The sequence below is a fragment of the Pavona decussata genome, unplaced genomic scaffold (assembly GCF_977016875.1).
Source record: "Pavona decussata unplaced genomic scaffold, jaPavDecu1.1 SCAFFOLD_58, whole genome shotgun sequence".
Lineage (NCBI taxonomy): Eukaryota > Metazoa > Cnidaria > Anthozoa > Scleractinia > Agariciidae > Pavona > Pavona decussata.
Window position 1 is genome coordinate 1,110,174 of NW_028145480.1, and position 9,599 is coordinate 1,119,772.

General features: G+C 40.8%; 1 pseudogene; it reads left to right on the forward strand.

The window, feature by feature from the left end:
• The first annotated feature begins 1,360 nt into the window (after nucleotides 1-1,360).
• LOC146479529 (E3 ubiquitin-protein ligase TRIM45-like) lies at nucleotides 1,361-9,599 on the forward strand (annotated as a pseudogene).

Genomic DNA, 9,599 nt, shown 5'->3' on the forward strand with positions numbered 1-9,599 from the left:
TGATATGTTTGATCCTATTTATAATTCTTAGCGGCCAGTGACGGCAGCCCATTAACCGTGCAATTATTTTCAGATTAGACTACGAGCAGTTTCTTATTTTTCTTAGGACAGTAAAAGGAGCGAAACACAAGATCTCGCGCGAAAATAACCTCCCGCGAGAAGACGCGCTTCCTTCCGCGCATCACGTGTCCTCGAGGGAGGCAATTTTCGCGCGCGGTCGCGCGGTTCACTCGTTCTACTATCCCGTCGCAGTCTATTTTCAGATCGTTATGAATAATTTATAACGGTTCAGCACAGGGAGTCCACAAAAGTTGTGAAAAAGAAATAAATTGTTAAATTATTGACTTACGTTGTTCGTTTCTTACGGTTTTCTATAGTGCTCATTTGCATAAAATTTACGCGACAGCACTAATGTCGTGTACTGAGTTGTGCGCGAGCTGATCTGCGCCTGCTGACTTTAGTATATAAATATTGACAAGGGAGGCAACTTTTTCGCGAAACAATTTGAACATACTCAGCAAAATAGCTTTGAGCGTTCGACTTGTTCGCCTCTTTGCAACCAAATTCGTATTAAATGAAATCTGGATAATTTTGGAACACACTTACCTGTTAGAATCCCAAGAAAAAACAATTTTGAGCCAGCATTTGAGCTCCCTTTTCGTAGTTTTGCTCGGTGAAGTTTTTCGCAACAGCTGCGGCCATTTACCTTGGCGCAGACGTCACAGATTTACGCGCCATCTCGAGCGAAATGTCGCCTCCCCCTACCTCGCAAAGATGTTTTTGCGCGACAGCCATGGACAGTCACCGCTCCCTGTTTAGTCACAAATTGCGCGAACTGAAATTCTACTTTGGTTTTATTTTCAAAATTTAGATTTGCGCGACAAGTCGGCTGAAATTTATTTCCGGCCCCGCTCAATTTGTGTGGGGAGGAGGTAATACGAGTCCCCTAAAAACGACTGCGTGGGAGGCTAAAGTCGCATGGAGTAAAGTGAACATGAAATTTAATTTACTACGGATTTACTCATAGTTCCTTGAATGCGAAAACTATAAACAGTTTTCATCGCTTTCTTTACCCTCACTTCTTCCAAATCAACAATCAGACGATCAAATCCTCGAATTGTTGTTAATATTTAGCAAGAGTCCGCAGCATCAAAAAAGCTGCTGCTCTTATAAAATTGGCGCGAAAACAGGATGCGCTCTTCAGTTAATTTATTCCCCGCGTAAATCGTATTCCGCATAATTATGCCATTCCGCACGCCATGCCACATACCATTCCGCAAACTCATTCCTCCTTTTACCCTCACCGGTTCTTAAGGTGTGTTCAACTCCAAATCTTCCTAATACCTTGTCGTATCATATCATGGATATTCAAACCTTGCTGCACAATCTTCATGAAAAAGTATCCTGTTCTGTGTGTATGACCAAGTTCACTGATCCAAAGCAGCTGCCATGTTTGCACAGCTTTCGCCTTCACTGCCTGCAAAGGATTCAACAAACGAGCGGAATTCGAGAAACTATTTCATGTCCAGAGTGTAGGCAGAACTTCAGGATCCCCGGAGACGGTGATCTTAACGCTTTGCCGACAAACTTCCGAATTAATAGTTTGTTGGATGTGTTGGCCATCAAAGAGTGCAATACAATGCAAGCGGTGTGAAGTGCGGAAATTGCGACAAAAGAAGCGGTGAAAGCTCCTACTGTTTTCAGTGTTACTCTTTTTGGTGCAATGACTGCATCAGTTCCCACAATGTGATCAAAGCCTACAAAGAACATTATGTCCTGGCTTTGAAAGACTTTCAAGATGAAGACTTTGAGAACATTTTAAAGCGGCCAGAATTTTCTGGAAAGCCAGGTCACGAGAAGAAAGAATTAGAGTTCTTTTGCAAGATTTGTAAAGTTTCCATTTGCAACACTTGTGCCTTAACTGATCATGATGGTCACGCCAAAATTGCTTTAGAATCAGCCGCAAATGAGCGCAAGTTGAGAGTGAAGACAGCGATTGAATCTCGGAAACACAGAGCGAAAACGAAGATGAATAAAATCGCAGAAATCGATGAAAACTGTGTTTAAGTTCAAGAGCACGCCGCTAAAGTGAAAAGAAACGTGCAGGAATTTGTTGACAGTATTATGGCCACAATTGAAGCGAAGAAGATTGAAATCTTTGATGACATGGAAACAAAGTGAGAGAATCACTCGAGTGTCTGGGGATACAAGGGCAGGACACTGAACAACAACTAAAAGAACACGACACAGCAATCGAAAAAAATGAAATGCTTTTACAAAGAAGCACAAGCGGTCAGATCGTGCAGCCAAACAAATTTCTAGACAAAGTAATTGAGGAGGAAGACGATCAAGATGACAAAGTTGATACGCTTAACACAGGAATTCTTTCCGAGTTTGATTTCGAGAAAAATCAACAATTATTTAATTATGTAAGCGTGAAACAAATTAATTGGCTGCATCAAATGTTTCCCAACCAAAACGAGACCGCACCAATCAAGAGCTGAGGGGATAGGAATTCGTGAAGCGACTGTAGGACTTGAAGCGAAGACTGTTGTAACAACAGCGAACGCGCAAGGACAACAATGTTACGAAGAGCATGACTGCGTAACAGTGGAAATCACAAATCGTGAAGGCCATGACTGTGCGATTAAAGCGCATGTCCAAGATAACAAAGATGGCACTTACAAGATTAGCTTCTTTGCGAAAGAAATCGGAACATGCCAGGCATCAGTGAATGTAAATGGAGAACATGTTCGTGGCAGTCCTTTTGAGGTTCAAGTCAAATCCAGACAGTTCAGACCCGTGTTATCTTTTGGACAACGAGGTTCGTCTGCTGGAATGTTTAGAAAGCCTTGGGGGATAGCAGTGAATGAAAACGATGAGATTGCAGTGACTGAGTTTGGTAACCATAGGATCCAGGTATTTAGTAGTACTGGAACCTACTTAAGATCTTTTGGTAGAAAAGTAGCCTCCCACGCAGACGTCCTTAGGGGTTCGTCACGCGTTTCTTTTGGGGGAGGAAACCCGTGACGAACCCCTAAGGACGTCTGCATGGGAGGCTAGTAGAAAAAGTGATCAGCAGGGAGAGTTTAACTTACCTCCTGGGATAGCTTTTCATAATGATAACATTATAGTGGCAGACGCTGGTAATCACCGAGTTCAACTCTTTAGTGGTCAGGGTGAATACCTTGGACAGTTTGGACGAGAAGGAAATCTTGATCACCAGCTTAAGAGCGCCTGTCTGTTATAATCAGACAAATTCTAAATTTCGTGGCAAGGGTGGAAAATTCGATTTATTTCATATTTTAATGTCAGATAGGCTAGGATATAACTAACATCACTGTATAGTTTTTTCGGTGAAATATTCTTTTATTTCAAAGAAAAATGCAAATAACAAAAATCCGTTAGAATCGTCATTTGAGGCACTAAATTATTACACGGGTTTGAGAGCCTCGCGTGCGAAAACAAATCATTCTACCGCTTTCAAAACACTCAAATCTTTTTTTACAATCCTTTAATATCTGTTGGAATGATTTGGGGAAATATTGCGTCGTTCTGTGAATATAAAATAATTTAATTTCGAGGGCATACAATTCACTGCAGTAAAAGTACTTCGTGAATAAAATTAATTTTCACCATGTGTGAAACCTTCAAATCGATTAAGCTTCTGGTGGTTGAATGTTAGAAGGGTGGTCTATAGATTCCTGTAAAAATTTCTTTGGTCAAATGATAACGGCGACGTGAGAGCTTTTCAAAGTCCGTAAAAAATGCAAATATTTGACCCTTCGCGGTAAACTTTGAAGTTGCGGCACAGGTCACCAAAGCGTATGTGACACAGGCTACCATGCAAGCGTGATTTAAGAGTTTGTATGGAGTTAAAATTAAATCGAAATTTAGACATCAATTTTCCCTAAAAATCCCACAAAAAATATACTTAAGTCTGAAAAAACTTACCCGGTGTGTTTTGCTGTGTTTTCAATGCTCTTCAGTGCTTCCAAACGCTGTTTTGAGCGGTTTATCTCTCAGCAGCTGGTCCACGTGCATCACTGTATTATGTTAATGGAAAGGTAGGAAACTACAAGTCGAATTTCAATGAAATTTGGCTCGTCATTTAAGGAGAGCACTTCCAAAACCTCACTAAAATTTGCTTGAAACTTAAGCTCTCGCTTACCTGCCTCACCATATGGCAAGAAGGATGATGTGCGGTCCCTCCTGGGTAGCTCATTTACCGAGGAGTTTATTTATTGAGACACAGGCCTTCGTTGAAAACAAAGTTCATTTCAAATCGGGTGCCATTTTTGCCGCCGACCGAGCCGTGTCGCTGGAATGTTGGAACAAACTCACGGTCAAACCTAGGCACGAGTACTAAAATGTGCCCAGCTGGGGAAATCCACGGGAAGCCTTTGGCACCTAACAAACCACATACACCCCCTCCCGGCTAAGTGCAGTTCTGTACCAGCCAGCTGTGCTTGGCGTGACAGCAACAAACGTCTCTTGAGAATATGAATTGACTTTTGCATTATTAATTTTGTTTTTATTATGAATTGACCTCGCAATTTTCCAACTCGTTAACTTTCGAGTTGGCTTTTATTGAATAAAAGCTGACTGAAAGAAACTGAAAATTTGTCTTTGTATGCACGCTCTCCAAAAATCCTTGAGTTTCGCAAAGTTGTTGTTTTGCCGAGAACGGCAACATTTTTTAAAAAACGTGTAAGGTCAATGTTTTGCTCATTAAATCTTTTGTATTTCGAAGTTCTCTGACTCATTACCGGTTTATTCCTTGCGAGCAGGAGGGCAGGAAGAAAAAATAATCTAAGTCGTTTGACAAGATCTGGCGATGAGTGTTTAGTCGTTTTTGGTAGGTCACAGTCAATACAATCAAATTTTGGTACGAAGTTACATCCACTGCAAGATGTAGTCGCTTTCGTGGATCTGAAATGTGTCGAGGTAATTCGATATAAGTTGTATATCTATTTATATTCTCCTGTCACGTTAATGCAAACCTAGCTTAATTATACCATCTTGCAGGCTAACTGATGCACAAAATAATGCTTTACGCGTTACTGAAAAAGGCCACAACAAGGTCGGATGGCTGGTGCAGAACTGCATTTAGCTGGGAGGGGGTGTGTGTGGTTTGTTAGGTGCCAAAGGCTTCCCGTGGATTTCCCCGGCTGGGCAATTTTAGTACTCGTGCCTAGGTTTGCCAGTGAGTTTGTTCCAACATTCCAGCGACACGGCTCGGTCGGTGGCAAAAATGGCACCCGATTTGAAATGAACTTTGTTTTTAACGAAAGCCTGTGTCTCAATAAATAAACTCCTCGGTAAATGAGCTACCCAGGAGGGACCGCACATCATCCTTCTTGCCATATGGTGAGGCAGGTAAGCGAGAGCTTAAGTTTCAAGCAAATTTTAGCGAGGTTTTGGAAGTGCACTCCTTAAATGACGGGCCAAATTTCATTGAAATTCGACTTGTAGTTTCCTACCTTTCCATTAACATAATACAGTGATGCACGTGGACCAGCTGCTGAGAGATAAACCGCTCAAAACAGCGTTTGGAAGCACTGAAGAGCATTGAAAACACAGCAAAACACACCGGGTAAGTTTTTTCAGACTTGAGTATATTTTTTGTGGGATTTTTAGGGAAAATTGATGTCTAAATTTCGATTTAATTTTAACTCCATACAAACTCTTAAATCACGCTTGCATGGTAGCCTGTGTCACATACGCTTTGGTGACCTGTGGTTGTGGGTCAGACATCATGTTAGTCCGAGCACATGTCTTGACCTATATTGGCTTAAAATAAGCACATAGAAAAACATTTCGAAATGTTCTTACCTTATAATATGCTGTAAAAGGCAGGTCCAAAGGCCATTTTAGCACGATTCTCTGGTCGTTCGTCGCATAAGTTTGAGCCAGCTGTTTGCATTAAACATCCGATGTACACCACGCAAACTAATGACACTCGTCGAATACAAATCTTTGATCAACTTTCGGCGCATTTAATCAAGACTGCATCTTCTTCGATGGCTAAGGCATTTGTGAAGTATTTCCTGGTTTACAGTGGAAGAAAATATTATATCTGATCGCTGCTGGAATTACAAAACATGTCGGCGCTTTCACATGCTTTCAGTCTATCTTGCATTGCAGGCAGCCGTTTGTTCGTCACGCAATACAATGTCGTTACAATGGGCATTTTAAGGGAGTGGAGGAGGGTGAAAATGGGAAATGCTTAGTGATACCTTTAGTTTTGTTCTTTTTCCCTGGCTAAAATACAGGATACAGATATTCATTTGCACCCGCAGGCTCAGTTGTTGGGAGCGTTGCCGTGGGGGGGGGGGGGGGGGAGATTTTACTAAACAGTACCAGTACTTACTGTTGAAGATCACTACATATCCCTTAGCTAGTTCTTTCCATCTTTAAATGCAGTAGATCCTAGTATGAAACCAAAAATATCCCTCATTATAGGCATTTGTTTGTTATACTAGGTCATGGGCATTTTAAGGCAGTGGGCATACTAGTCCTGGTACTAGTCAGTCTAGCTTTGAAACACAAAACTGCAAAATAAAAATAAAAATAACAATTTATTTAAGGAATTTCGCCTTTCCTTGCTTGCTTATAACAGCGTGTAAGTGGTAGGTTAATCGACTGGACATAACTCTGATCGCTGCAGGTAAGTGTGCTGTCCTTGACGGGTGGATAGGGCTAGTAACAGGTTATGGCGGTCTGTTGACGTAAATAAAGGGAGGAGCAGAATCGGCTCCTATATATTGACTAATGAATGCAGTCTGAAATGTGAAAGAGTGCTCTGTTTCCAACCTGATGGGCGACACTTAGGGTCTAGGTAATGCAGTACTACTTATGGACCGGGGGAGGAGTGGGGTGGGGAAGCGCGTGGGAGGAGATTGGTATAAAACCAGCCAGTAATAACCCTTCGAGTTACTGTTATACCTTCACTTTCCTTACCTAATTTATAAACCAATCATCATGCCACATATTGGAAACAATGTTTTCGGCCTCAAATTTGATACGCTCTCCACTCCTCCATTTATCTAATTTTGAAAACAAGTAAGCACCCACCCCCTCCCCCTCACACACACACACACACACACACACACACACACAAAAATGTTCCGATCCTTGAGTTGATAATAACAATTGGTGTTTATGTGGTGCTGGCGTGGGTTGGGGCTTCGGACAGGAGGGGTGCTCTCGGGTCGACGGATGATATTATGACCCATGCACGTTACGCAACACCATAATTTCCTTCAGGTAGTATCCAGACACGTTTGGTAACTTGTACCGCGTAGTCGTAGTGTTGTATCACCAACAAGGGCCTTAAAAGAACAACAAACTTCCATTTTCAGTGTGATAAACTTGACTTGAAAAATTAATTCGTTCCCCGCCTCTAAGCAAACAAAAGACGCCAAGTAACTAGAACGACAAGGGTTTGTTTTCTTAGTAACTTTTTGGCGATTTTTTCTCACGCCGAATGGCCATAGCAATAGCCATAAATTCGACCGAACTTTTTAGCGATTTTATTTTTATATTTTAGAAGGACTTCAAATTAAGTGTTCTTTGGTTTGGACATTAAAAATTTGATAGTATTTGAAAAACAACACGCCTAACTAATTAAAGGGCAGATGAATGACCACCCGAAGCCACAGGACACCCAGACTTACGAAAGAATGTAGGGGTGCGTTCTTTCATTGCTATTTATCAGCCATTTATACGGGAAATGTGCTATTTGGGGTCATCTGCGTGAAAAAAAAGACCTTTCTTTTCGGTTTTTTGGTTTCATGATACTAGGGTCTATTATATTAAAAAATTGAACGAACTAGCTTAAGGATGTAGTGATCTTCATCAGTAAGTACTGAATATACTATTTTTTTGTAAAATGTAATCTCCCCCCCCCCCCCCCCCCCATTACATACACCCTCCCTTCCCGAACGCTTAAATTATCTGGATTTTAGCAAGGAAAAAAGAACAAAACTAAAGGTATCCCTTTCTTAGTTGTTGTGCTTGCCTTGGCTACACCTGTTCAGTAATCAAACATTTTCCCATTTACACGCTCCTCCACCCCCTTAAAATGCCCATTGTAATGACATTGTATTGCGTGACGAACAAACGGCTGCCTGCAATGCAAGATAGACTGAAAGCATGTGAAAGCACCGACATGTTTTGTCATTCCAGCAGCGATCAGATGTAATATTTTCTTCCACTGTAAACCAGGAAATACTTCACAAAATGCCTTAGCCATCGAAGAAGATGCAGTCTTGATGAAATGCGCCGAAAGTTGATCAAAGATTTGTATTCGACTAGTGTCATTAGTTTGCGTGGTGTACATCGGACGTTTAATGCAAACAGCTGGCTCAAACTTATGCGACGAACGACCAGAGAATCGTGCTAAAATGGCCTTTGGACCTGTCTTTTACAGCATATTATAAGGTAAGAACATTTCGAAATGTTTTTCTATGTGCTTATTTTAAGCCAATATAGGTCAAGACACGTGCACGGATTAACATGATGTCTGACCCGCAACTTCAAAGTTTACCGCGAAGGGTCAAATATTTGCATTTTTTACGGACTTTGAAAAGCTCTCACGTCGCTCTTAATCATTTGCCCAAAGAAATTTTTACAGGAATCTATAGACCATCCTTCTAACATTCAACCAACAGAAGCTTAATCGATTTGAAGGTTTCGCACATGGTGAAAATTAATTTTATTCACGAAGTACTTTTACTGCTGTGAATTGTATGCCTTCGAAATTAAATTATTTCATATACGTAGAGAAACGCAATATTTCCCAAAATCATTCCAACAGATATTTAAAGATTGTAAAAAAAGATTTGAGTGTTTAGAAAGCGGTAGAATGATTTGTTTTCGCACGCCAGGCTCTCAAACCCGTTTAATAATTTAGTGCCTCAAATGACGATTTTAACGGATTTTTGTTATTTGCATTTTTCTTTGAAATAAAAGGATATTTCACGGAAAAAACTATACAGTGATGTTAGTTATATCCTAGCCTATCTGACATTAAAATATGAAATAAATCGAATTTTCCACCCTTGCCACGAAATGTTTGATTTTTACAGACAGGCGCTCTTAAGTATCCTAGTGGTTTGTCTATTGACAGTGATGGCAACATTATTGTTGCTGATAGTGATAACAAGTTAATCAAGATCTTTTCACTTGGTCAGTTTTTGCGTAACTAAAATTGGTACAGAGGGCTCTTTCATCTTTCCCGTTCATTGTATCCAACATAACAACTATCGTTTAGTGTCAGACATTAATGATCACTGTGTAAAAGTGTTCGACAGGGAAGGAAAGTTTCTTTACAAAATTGGAAAAGAGGGGGATGGGGATGGGAGTTTAAGGACCCGTATTGTTTGTCAGTGAGCAAGGCTGGAGAACTAATAGTCTGTGATTCAGTGAATCATAGAGTCCAGCTGTTCGAACTACGCGGAAAGTTTGTTACCAAGTTTGGAACAGAAGGAGGCCAGGGGAGCGAGTTAAAGAAGCCAATCTCTACAGCAGTACTCAATGATGTTAAGATAGTCGTATCCGACTTTTGTGACAATCCTTTTCTAATTTTTGAATGA